Raw genomic sequence first — 12,428 nt, 5'->3', positions numbered from 1 at the left:
ACCCACCACCTCGCTCCCACCCCCTATGTGTTGGCAGCCCTCCACTTATCTCTCCGAAGTCCGGGGATGAGAATCCGGGTCTGCTGGGAAGGAAGGAGGCCCCGCCCTCTGGGAGGTTCCTGCGGTCACCGGGCTGATGTTTCCGAGTCAGCTAGAATAAAGAAAAGGAAACATCACTGCTTGTGCTAAGAAACTCATTGGCCAAAACCTGACAATTCCGTTACTCACCGTGTCCAGAGAAAGCCCGGGTGTTCGGGACATAAGCTTCGACAGCTCTCAGAGGCTGAAGCCACCGTCAGAGGGTATGCCTGGCTTAAGAAGAGAGAAAGTGATGAGGCGTGGCTGAAAATGGAGTTGACCCACCCTCCTCCTCCCGACATCCCGGTCTCACCGCAAGTCCTCTGCCTTTGTGGAAGGCACGCCGGATGGCACCCTCAAAAAGGAGAAGGTGAAGGCTTCATCACGGACTCCTGTAATGCTTTTAGAGGGGTCTTCAGAGCACTGAACCAGGTCTGGCAGCCGGTTCCCGAGGAGGTGTCAGCTTCAAGTGAGTCGAAAAAATCTCAAGTGCAGTACCGGACGCTACCTGGAATTTCCAGAAGTTGTGTTCCTCCTAAAAAAACAAAACCGAAAGCTCTTTACCACCTCTGAACACACAACCCAAAATCATTGATGCAAATACTCACTGTTTTTGATGCTGTTTTCTTCACTAAATCTTCAAAGCCTTTGCTGCTTTAGATACCTAAAAGCATTTCCTGAAAACAAGCTGAGATAAGGAAAAACAGCCTCTTCACAGAAGTGGCAGGAGAGCCCTTATCCTAGCTGATCCCTGAGAGGGAATGAAGGCCCTCAGCAAAACCTGGGGTTAATATACCCCTGATTGGGCCCCGCCTGGCACACCCAGGAAGAGGAGGAGCAAATCCCACCAGGGATAAAAGGCCTCAGAAGAGCTGCAGCTGTTTGGCTCTCCTGACTTGAATTCAAGAGGAGGAAATTCAAGGAGAAAAAGGTGAGTCTTTTCTCAATATAAAAGAAAAGTTTTCAGGGAAATGAAAGCACTTTCCTTTGGGCAACAACTGCTTTGAGAAAAAGGGCAGAAATCAGGTCAGAAATAAAACTTTGTGTTTCATCAGCATAGCTAAATAACTCAGGTAATTTATTAAGCTGCATAATTGCCCCTTAGCAATTGCTAAGCAGTGCAGCAAATGTGACTAAGCAGTTGGGACTAGAAAGGAATGAGATGAATGGCCTAAGTCTCACAGACACCTCCATTTAGGGTTATCTATATTATAAATAGAAACAGTAAAAATGAAAATTCTCTGTGAAGCAAAACTCACCCCCAGTTCCCCAGTCTTCAGTTGGGAACAGTTGTTTCACGTTCCAAAGGCAGCAAGGCTCGTAAGTGACGGCGGCTCGGGCGTGAGAGAAATCCCGATTCCTTCAGAATTTTAGCAAGCGGAAGCAAAGCCGTAAATGGCGACTGTGGGCCTTTTCCCCGTGAAACTAAACTCATCCTCCCGGTTTGCTAATATGAGTTCGGGGGAGTCGTTTGTCGCTCCAAAGTCATCGAGGGTTCTAAACGGTGGCTAAACGAGTCAGAGAGAAATCCCGATCGGTTTGAAATTTTAGCGGGCGGAAGCCCGGTCTCGGGCACGGGCCCTGGACGAGAACATCGGCGCTTTTCTCTCTGAAACAAAACTCACGTTCCCAGTTTCCCGATGCGAGTTTGGAGGAGGTGTTCGTCACACCAAAGACGGCCGAGTTTCTAATCGGCGGCAGCTCGGGTCCGGCACGAATCCCGATCCGTGCGGCGTTTTAGCTCGGTCTCGGGGGGCAGGGCCCCGGACGCGAACGGTGGCCTATTTGTCTGTGAAATAAACCTCGCTTCACCGGTTTCGTAACGCCTATTTAGAGGAGGCTTTCGGCACTCGAGGAATAGCCGGGGTTTTAAGCGGTGGCACTTTGCCTCGGAGAAATGCCGGTCCGATCGGCATTGTAGCGTGAAACATCTCGGTCCTGGGCACGGAGAGCTGGAGACGAATGGCGGTCCTTTTCCCTGTGAAAAAATCCTCGCTTCCCCAGTCTCCCGGTATCGGTTTTGAGAAGGCTTTGGTGGCTCCAAAGGGAGCCGGGGTTCTAAGTGGCCGCAGCTTGTGTCCGGCAGAAATCCCGATCCGTTCGGCATTTTGGCGGGCGGAATCTCGGTCTCGTGCGCGGAGCGCCGGGCCCAAATGGTAGCCCTTTTCCCCGTGAAACAAAAATCCCTCCCGTCATCTTGACGGAGGCCGTGCCCGAGACCGAGACGCGGGACTCTATGATCCGAGTGATAAAAAGCACTTTCTTGTTCTGACCGCGCCTTAAATACCGTTATAAATGTTCACAGGCAAGCGCTTGCGATTGCTTGAAAGTTCAGGTTGCTCAGCTCTCTGACCAATAGCTCCTGCAGCTCGGTTTGGGACACATCGGTCAAATCCTTATCTATCTCCGATTCTGTCCGGCAGTAGATTTTGCCATTCGTCGTGCCGTAGAGGGCTTTGTTCCCTAGCGTTGCGGGGCTAGCGCTCGTAAAGGCAAAATCCTGGCGTACGGTTCTTGAACCGTGTGAGTGTGTCCTGATCGTGAGAGCGAGTGGGAAAGAGAGCTTGTTTGAGATGTGCTTTTAGCAGGAAGCGAGTGGGAGTTTGGACCCGCGGTTCAGTTCTCGGGCGACTGAAACGGCCGGGGAAAAACGAGGCGAGTGGGGTGCGTGAAACCCTTAAAAACTCCCTCCCTGCTGTTACCGTGGTGCGTGCGTTGTGGTTACCAAAGACAGTATATTCACTCTAACTGTATTTCTGAGGCAATACTGCCTTTTGACTTGTGCAAAAAGTTATAAGGGAAGCACAGCCCGAGTGAAAGAGTTTATTAGGAAATGAGGCATGAATATGATTTTAAGTACAGAGGCTGTGTTTGCAGATTGTTGAAATCAGAATAAGAGCAGCGTCAGTGTAAGGATCCAATCTAACCGGATGAATAGAAGCAATTCCTTTACCTCAGTGGTTTGGGCTTGACCCACGGGAGTTTGTGAATTCAGTGAACTAGTGGACAGACAGGAGGAATAAGAGAACATATTTTAAAAGTTTATATCGGACATCTGCTGGAGGACTTGTGGCTTTGGATTGGGAGCTGTGGAAAATTTAGAGAGTTAAGAAAGAGTGAATGAAATAGCTTGTATTTGTAAGAATTTTCCTGCAGTTTTTGGTGCATCTAGAGGTTGGCCTCGTGCCTGGGTGCTATTACTATCGTTCTTCTGCTAACCAGCACAGTAAATGTAAACAACAGCTCCTTGATGGAGCTGGTAAGTGGAAAGTTACATTTAGTACCCGAGCTGTGGGCTGTAAGAAAAAGTCTAGGAAAGGATTGCAAGGATCTTGTCTTGCTGAGTGAAAAGCAGGACAAGAAGCAAAGGACAAGATAATAAGAACTAAAGCAGAGGTACCGGTTTTGTTAAGGAGGGATGACGGGAACTAACCAGAGTAAAGAGATCCCTAAAACCAGTCCTTTGGGGTGCGTTTTGGCACATGGGAAGGAGCTAGCGGGGCACGGAGGCTCAGAGAACCAAAAGACCCTTGAAAAGTTTTGTACGCAATGGTGGCCGCTTTATAACTTGAGGGGGGAGCCAGGTGGCCCTCAGCTGGACATTTACATAATGAAACTTTGTTACGGCTTATGTTATTTTTGAGACACGGAAATGGGAGGAGGCGACTTACGCTGAGCGTTTGGGGGTTTTTTTGGTTTTTTCTCTCCTGAATCACCCTGAGTGACAGAAAGATTGTGGACCCAGAGCCCCCTCTGACCCCTTGGTATCGGTCTTAGAAAAAGACAACGAGACTAAATTAAAATAATGTTGCAGTACGTGCTCCGTAAACCGACGCTGCGCACACCCTGATAAGGTGTATCCAGCTAACCCTCTGGAATAAGAACCGGGGAATTTGTTTGAACCACCCGCTAAAAGGCAAAGGGGGGTGAGAGGGGAAGCAAATTTAAGACGGTTATTAACCTCAACTCCTGCTTTACCTTCTACTTCTGAAAAAAAAAAAAGCCAGCTAGAGTTGCTTCAGCTCCTATTCCCTCATTCCACCTCCTGAAATTTCTATGTCCCATCCCCCGCTCCGGTCCCACTCCACCTCCTGAGATTTCTTCTTCTATCCCGACTCCGGCATATGTTCCATCCCCTGCTCTAGTCAAAGCAATTTCTATTTCAACTTCGGTATCCAGAAGGAAGAAAAGGTGATGATCAAAGAAGAGGAGACTGAAAAGAGGAACGGAGCAGAGGATCTTACCCTAGGAGACCCTCCGGATGCAATAAAAGTAGGGAACAAAGAAAAAAAACTTTTGATAAACACGGGAGCAACATATTCAATGCTAAATAAAGCCTTAATACCAATAACAGATGATTATGTCACGGTAAAGGGGGCAACTGGCCAATCTGAAAGGGCTTATTTTTGTAGCCCATTGAAATATAAGTTTGGGAAACAACGGGGAATTCACAGGTTTTTACGTACGCCCTATGCTCCATTAGCGCTTTTGGGTAAGAATCTATTGGAACTATTAAAAGCAAAAATAATATTCAAAACTGGGGAAATTAGTTTGGAGGTAAATGATCAGCAATACGTGGGACTGTTAAATTTAATGCTAATAACCAAAGATATTGCGGCTGAAAACAAAGAAGAAATTATTAAGAAAATAATAGATCAGCTGCTCCCTGGGGTGTGGGCCTCCAATATACCGGCGAGAGCAAAGAATGCTCTGCCTGTACAAATCTGGCTTAAAGAAGGAAAACAACCGGTTAAAATTAGACAATACCCCTTAAAAAAGGAAAGTAGGGAAGGGATTGGTCCAGTAATTAAGAACTTTTTGCAAATAGGACTACTAAAAAATGTCAATCTGATTTTAATACTCCTATTTTGTCTGTAAAAAAGCCCGATGGATCGTACAGGTTAGTACAAGATTTGCGAGCTGTTACCGGCGGTAGCCAACCCCTACACCATGTTAACTCGTTTAATATCCAAACTAACCCGGTTTACTTTTTTAGATTTAAAGGATGCTTTCTTTTACCTTTCTCTCCATGAAACCAGCCAGAAAATTTTTGCATTTGAATGGGAAAATCCCAAAACTGGACGTAAAACTCGGCTCACGTGGTGCGTACTACCCCAGGGGCTCAAGAACTCCCCTACCATATTTGGAGAACAGCTGGTAAAAGATCTAGAATCCTGGGAAGCTCCATCAGAAGAGGGACAGCTGCTACAGTATGTGGACGACCTCCTGATAGCTACTGAAACTCAAGAAGCATGTATGGAGTGGACGGTAAGCCTCCTAAATTTTTTGGGGGTCTACAGGGGTATCCCAGAAGAAAGCCCAGATGGTGACATGAACAGTTGTCTATTTGAGCTATGAGATTAGTGCTGGACAAAGAACCTTGGGACGGGATCGCAAGGAAACAATACGCCAGACCGCAACACCCCAAGCGGTGAAAGAACTGAGAACCTTCTTGGGCATGACAGGGTGGTGCAGACTGTGGATTTACAATTATGGGCTGTTAGTCAAACTCCTATATACCTTGATTACAAAAGGAAGCAGAGATCTCCAGTGGATGAAAGAAGCAACACGAGCCTTTGACCAACTAAAGAGGGCTCTCATGTCAGCTCCGGCCCTGGGACTTCGAGATGTGAGTAAACAGCTCTTTCTGTTTTCTCACGAATAGCAGGGGATTGCTCTGGGAATACCAGCGCAAGACCCGGGCCCGTACCGGAGGGCAGTCGCCTACCTCTCCAAACAGCTGGACGCGGCAGCCAAGGGGTGGCCAGGGTGCCTGAGAGCTGTTGCAGCGGTAGCACTGAACATCCGAGAGGCACGCAAATTCACCCTAGGCCAGAAGATGACCGTGGCAGTATCCCACACGGCGTCTGCAGTCCCAGAGGTGAAAGGAAGACGTTGGCTTTCCCCACAAAAATTTCTAAAGTACCAGGCCATACTAACAGAATAAGATGATGTTGAAATTGTGGTAACTAACACCGTCAATGCAGCTTCTTTCCTCAGCAGGAGTATGGGAGAACCAGTGATCCATGACTGCCTGGAGACCACTGAAGCCGCTTACTCCAGTCGCCCGGATCTGAAGGACACCCCTCTCGGGGACGCCGAGACCTGGTTCACCGATGGGAGCAGCTACAGCATCAGTGGAAAAAGACATGCTAGGTATGCAGTTACCACAATAGAGAGGTGATAGAGTCCGGACCATTGCCAACAAATACCTCTGCACAGAAGGCTGAAATAATCACCTTAACCCGGGCCTTAGAGCTAGCTGAAGGAAAAAAACAACATGTATACACCAAAAAGTGAGCTCTGAATTGGAAAAAGGAAATGAGCTGGTGGACTGTGATAGGTTGACTTAGGAAGAAGAAACTCAGAAGACATTCTTCCTAAGGGAATTTCCTCTGTGGGGGTTGGGATACCTGCAACAGCCAATTAGAGAAAGTTAGTTCGCTCCGTGAACACACATTTTGGGGAAGGTAATCCGGAACCGACCCTCTTTGTCTTCCGGCGGCTGAGCAGGTAACATCAACCCGAGCTTCCCTCTCCCCCATGCGGGGGTGGGGGAGGCTCGGGAGGCCGCTTGGGCCCCGTTTGCCAACGAGGGGGACCCGATGGCCAGGGGGAGAAAAAGTTGTGTGATAAGACCTTCACGGCTTCCTCCTCCACGGGCCTGCGGCTCTGGCGTGGGGGGAGGCTGACTCTTGCTGCCGCCGGACGGGCCGGGCCTGCCCGGGTGGCCATGAGCAGTGTGGGGCTGTAGCCCAGCCCCAGAAAGGCTGATTAACACCTCAGCTGCCTCCCAGCTCGGCCTGAGCCTGGCCCAACTCTTGTAGTTGTGTTAAACTTTAACTCTTTAGTGCTCAGATAAGATTTGCAAAGCCTCCAGCCTTTCCTTTGAATATGAAAGGGAATAAGAAGATTTCTGAAGTCAGTGATGTAAGAGCTAAGTTTTTAAGATGGAAAGAGAATGAGAAGATGCTGAAATGGCTGAAAATCTTTTTGTGAAATCGTAGGAATGAACTGATGTACTGAATATTCCTATAAACCATGGAAAGAGACATGGGGGGATGGAAATGTTCCATTTAATAGATGATTTGACTAAAAAGCACCTGTGTTGAGAATTTCTGTCCTGAGAAAAGAAGGGGATTTTGGTTTTCTGAAGATGAAGCCTGAGCAGAGAAAAAGGAGACAAAGAGAATCTTTGCTGTCAAACATTTCATTCTTAAAAGTAATACCCCATGAGACAGACATGGCCCACATCTACAACTTTGGGACGGTTGTAGAGTTGGGAGGAGCGTCACGGTTGCAGGTTCCCGGGCGGATGCAAATCGTGAAAGATAAAACCACAAGAGAACTGGTTTTTTCCTTCTTGTGGGAAAAATCCCTACAACTTCCACAAGAAGAAGCTTCTTTCTCCAGAAGTGAACTGAGAAAGACTAAATTGGGCACTGACCGAAGTATTTGTTATATGTTTGTTTTGTTGTTATGAAGATTGGGAGAGGGAGGGAAGGAGTGATCTAAAAACTCTTATTCTGAAAAAAATTTTTTTTTCCTCTCTTTTTGTTTGTGTAGTTAATAAATTTTCTTTTATACTCTCTCAAGTTTTAGGCCTGCCTTGCTCTCTTACTCCTGGTTCTGTCTCACAACAAGAAAAATAAGTTTATTCAAATTAGCAACTCAAACTCAAGACATGGACAGAAAGGCAAAAGAAACAGCTAAAGGTAAGGTAATTATTAAAACAATTGAGGCATCTTTAATTCTAGATGGGCAAATTTCTATGAAAGGTAAGCCAGGATACAATAAAAGGGACAAAAGGCTCATTGGAATGAGTAAAGTGAGTAAATGGGATGAGTAAATGAATAGATGGAGCGAGTAAATAAGTAAGTAAATAAAATAAGTTTTAAGTGCTTTTAGAGAGTAAAAGATCTTAGATGCCTGAGAAGTAGCACATGCTCTAGTGAAGGTTAAAAAACATGCTAGTGTTTCCTTAAGGGCTCCAAGAACCTAGCTTCAGATACAATAGTCAAGAATATTGCTTACATTTTTCAGTTAAAACAAGATAGGCCACGTGCGTAGTTTATACGTAGCCTAGCGTGCTAAAAAACTACAATTCTAATAGGTTAAGGAGTAGCGGTCCGAGTTTGTGTCTTAGCTTGCTTGGAAGTTTCTATAAAAGAACACGCCTCGGGGAGAGCCGGGGCTTCATGCCGTGGCTTTATGCCATTGCTGTAATGCCTTTGCTTTGCTCTGTTTTTGCCTTTGAGACTGATGCAGTTCTACAAGAAATAACTTTACAGCAACCGTTAGCTGCTTCGCTTTTTTAAAAAGGAGAACAAGCCCAACAGCGTAGGAGCCCTTAAAGGCACCCGGAGGTTTCCAGAAACTCGTTACACTCCCCACGGATGAAGACCCGTCTATTGGCCGAGGACCACGAGGACGTCCGTCTCCTCTGCTGGTAGCTATTTTCCCTTCCCTCTCTCTTTTTCTCTCTGTACTTTGTTTCTTATATCTCTCTACTCGATCGCAACTGAGTTGTTGCCATCTAAAAAAAATGCATTGCTGTGAAAAAACTCATTTTGTCCCCTGCCATTTGCCTGTTTGCACCTTTGAGATCAAAAGAACCATCACGAGCCCCGCCCCGTATCAAGCGGATCGTGAGGGTAAATTGGTGTCACGGACAGGATTTTCTGGCAGACAGAAGGGATGCGAGGTTGTCTGTAGTCTGTAGCAGGGGAAGGAAGTCTTACTCCAGCCGCACCTAGCTGGCCACCTTGAAAGGGTGAGCCTGTCTAGAAAGCAAGGGGGGTAATTCTGATTTCCCGCAGACTGCAGACACCTTGGTGTAAAGCATCCCCACACTCGCTCGAGGGCTCTGTCGTCAGAATTTCACAAAAGATCTACTGGTGCAAAAGGCGGGACGCTGTTGTTGTTGTTTTTTATGATGTTTGACTGCTTGGTGTAGCTAAAAGACAACCCGGTGTTTTGTAACTAAGGACTGCCTTCCAAGTAGTTTGGTCTCTTCACCCGCACAGGGAAGCGAAGGGGGGCACACAGGGGAAGCTGTTTCGTTGTGTGTGGTAACTTAAGAGATAGACCTCCCCGTTGTGGTTTTTACTTTTCCCTTCACAAAATGACTGAGAATTCCACTGTAACAGATAAAGCTGCATTTTGTGCTCTATTAGCTAAATATAGGGGCAGACCGTCCCAAGGTGGGTAAAAATGGGCCAACAAAAATTGGTTTAATCTAGAAAATACCATTGATAGAATATGTTCTTTTGCAACATGAATCAAAGTTCAGACGGGGCAACAAGATAACCGTACTCTGCTCGGTTTTGGGAGCTTCTCTTTGTCCTGGTTTTGGGCAAATTTGGGGGGAAAACCTCCAGAAGGAGCCCCCAGACAGCAAACCCCACGACTCCTCCCCCCCACCCCACCGGGTTCGGGAAGAATTTCCTCGGAGAAGAGTGGGAGAAAAAACCTGTTTATTTAACAAGCAAGACACTCCCCAGCACAGGGAAAAAAGACAACACCAGCTGACAAAAAAAACTCTTTCACCGTTCTGAAGGGATGACAAACTCAGTCTCTCTGGCGAGTGGTCGCTCAGTTATCAGTCTCTGGCGCTTGGGAATGGCTGCTGCCGGTGACAGAGTGTAGACTCCCGGTGTTTCTTGGGGTTTCCCAGGTCCCCGTCCGGAACAGGTTCAGATGGTATCCAGGAGAGGGAGGGGACGGGGTGGAAGAGAAAACAGTCCAGGGAAAAAGTTGGACTGCCTAGCTGAACTAACTAATAAGGAAAAAGCAAGGGCAAAGCGAAGGAAAGAAAAAGAGGCAGAAGCGAGCAAGCAGGCAAGCAAGCAGGCAAGCAAGCAGGCAAGCAAGCAGACAAACCGAGCTAAAACCTCTCCTAAACATAGACCATGGGGGAGGTGAGCCGGCTGATAACAAGACAAAACAAAGCTTCACTCTCAGACTCAGTCCTGGAAGCACAGGACATAATACCAAACATAATCAGGACACACGATTGGAGATACAAACACCATAACATCACCCTAGGACATTCCACCCCTTATCTCCATATCGTGAACATACTAAACAGCATGTAAAAACTTCAGCAAGTAGAAATTTCCATCTTTCACTTACTCGGACACATTTTCTTCCATCTCACTTGCTCAAACCTTCGACACTTACACATTTCCTTCTATCTCACTTGCTCAGACCTTTGACACTTACATATTTCCTTCTGTCTCATGCTGCCTCACCCCACAATCAGATCTCCCTGAGGCACACATCGTGTTGTTCCATCTCTCTGCATTACCCACCATGTACAACCTGGTCCTTGAGCAAAGACAATCCCACGAATGGGTTTGTCTGTACTCGGGGCAGAATTGATCCAAACTGCCTTCCCTAACAAACCTCTGATATGTGCCACTGGGACTTTGTCTCCATCTACCATATTCAGGGACTCAGACTGGGCAGGGCCCGCTCGGTTGGTGGAACCCCGGGTGTTAACTAACCAAGTGGCCTTTGCTAAATGCTGCTCCCAGTTTTTGAATGATCCCCCACCCAATGCTCTCAAGGTGGTTTTTAACAGTCCATTGTACCTTTCCACTTTCCCTGCAGCTGGTGCATGGTAGGGGATATGGTACACCCACTCAATGCCATGTTCCCTAGCCCAAGTGTTGATAAGGCTATTCTTGAAATGAGTCCCATTGTCTGACTCAATCCTCTCAGGGGTGCCATGCCTCCAAAGGACCTGCTTTTCAAGGCCCAGGATGGTGTTACGGGCTGTAGCGTGAGACACAGGGTAGGTCTCCAACCATCCAGTGGTGGCTTCCACCATGGTCAGTACATAGCGCTTGCCTTGGCGTGTCTGGGGCAGTGTGATGTAGTCAATCTGCCAGGCCTCTCCATATTTGTACTTGGACCACCGCCCCCCATACCAGAGGGGCTTCATCCGCTTGGCTTGCTTGATGGCAGCGCATGTCTCACAGTCATGGATAACTTGAGAAATACTGTCCATGGTTAGATCCACCCCTCGGTCTCGTGCCCACTTATAGGTGGCATCTCTGCCCTGATGACCTGAGGCATCATGGGCCCATCGAGCCAGGAACAACTCTCCCTTGTGTTCCCAATCAAGGTCTATCTTCGACACCCCTATCTTTGCAGCCTGATCTACCTGCTGATTGTTTTTCTGCTCTTCATTAGCCCTACTTCTGGGAACATGGGCATCTACATGGCGAACCTTCACAGGTAATTTCTCTAACCGGGTAGCGATATCTTTCCACTCTTCAGCAGCCCAAATTGGTTTTCCTCTACGCTGCCAGTTAGCCTCTTTCCATCTCTCCAACCATCCCCACAGAGCATTGGCTACCATCCATGAATCGGTATAAAGGTAAAGCTTTGGCCACTTCTCTCTTCCTGCAATGTCTAAGGCCAGTTGAACCGCTTTGAGTTCAGCAAGTTGACTGGATCCACCCTCTCCTTCAGTGGCCTCTGCTACCCGTCGCGTGGGGCTCCATACGGCTGCTTTCCACCTCCGATTCATCCCCACAATGCGACAGGAACCGTCGGTGAATAGAGCATAGCGTGTTTCCTCTGCTGGCAGTTGGTTATATGGTGGGGCTTCTTCAGCCCGTGTCACTGGTTCTTGTTCCTCATCTGTGACACCAAAACTTTCACCTTCAGGCCAATTTGTAATTACTTCCAAAATCCCAGGGCGATTCAGTTTTCCAATCCGGGTGCGCTGTGTAATGAGGGCAATCCACTTGCTCCATGTAGCACTGGTGGCATGGTGGGTTGAGGGAACCTTTCCTCTGAACATCCACCCCAGCACTGGTAGTCGGGGTGCCAGAAGGAGTTGTGCTTCTGTGCCAACCACCTCTGAGGCTGCTTGGACCCCTTCGTAGGCGGCCAAGATCTCCTTCTCTGTTGGGGTGTAGTTAGCTTCAGACCCTCTGTAGCTCCGACTCCAAAATCCTAATGGTCGGCCTCGAGTCTCACCAGGCACCTTCTGCCACAGGCTTCAGGACAGACCATGGTTCCCGGCTGCAGAGTAGAGCACGTTCTTCACATCTGGTCCCGTCCTGACTGGGCCAAGGGCTACTGCATGAGCAATTTCCTGCTTTATCTGGGCAAAAGCTTGTTGCTGCTCAGGGCCCCAATGGAAATCGTTCTTCTTGCGGGTGACCAGGTAAAGAGGGCTCACGATCTGACTGTACTCAGGAATGTGCATCCTCCAAAAACCTATGGCGCCTAAGAAAGCTTGTGTCTCCTTCTTGTTGGTTGGTGGGGACATAGCTGTGATTTTGTTGATGACATCAGTAGGAATCTGACGTCGTCCATCTTGCCACTTCACT

The 12,428-nt window shown here is 47.8% G+C and overlaps 1 long non-coding RNA gene across 2 annotated transcripts; it reads left to right on the top strand.

The window, feature by feature from the left end:
* Window positions 1-630: 630 nt before the first annotated feature.
* LOC148225657 (uncharacterized) lies at window positions 631-8,554 on the top strand. 2 transcript variants are annotated; one of them, XR_015798636.1, is made up of 4 exons: window positions 631-1,009; window positions 5,118-5,346; window positions 7,675-7,793; window positions 8,337-8,554. It is a non-coding gene; the product is annotated as an uncharacterized LOC148225657 (long non-coding RNA). The 2 variants fall into 2 exon arrangements; XR_015798637.1 differs by lacking the exon at window positions 631-1,009 and adding an exon at window positions 4,265-4,350.
* The last annotated feature ends 3,874 nt before the right edge of the window (window positions 8,555-12,428 follow it).

The sequence above is a fragment of the Sturnus vulgaris genome, chromosome 1 (genome assembly GCF_052056855.1).
Source record: "Sturnus vulgaris isolate bStuVul1 chromosome 1, bStuVul1.hap1, whole genome shotgun sequence".
In the NCBI taxonomy this organism is placed as follows: Eukaryota; Metazoa; Chordata; class Aves; order Passeriformes; family Sturnidae; genus Sturnus; species Sturnus vulgaris.
Note: the sequence above shows the minus strand (reverse complement) of the source record. Positions and strands in the feature narration are given on the sequence as shown.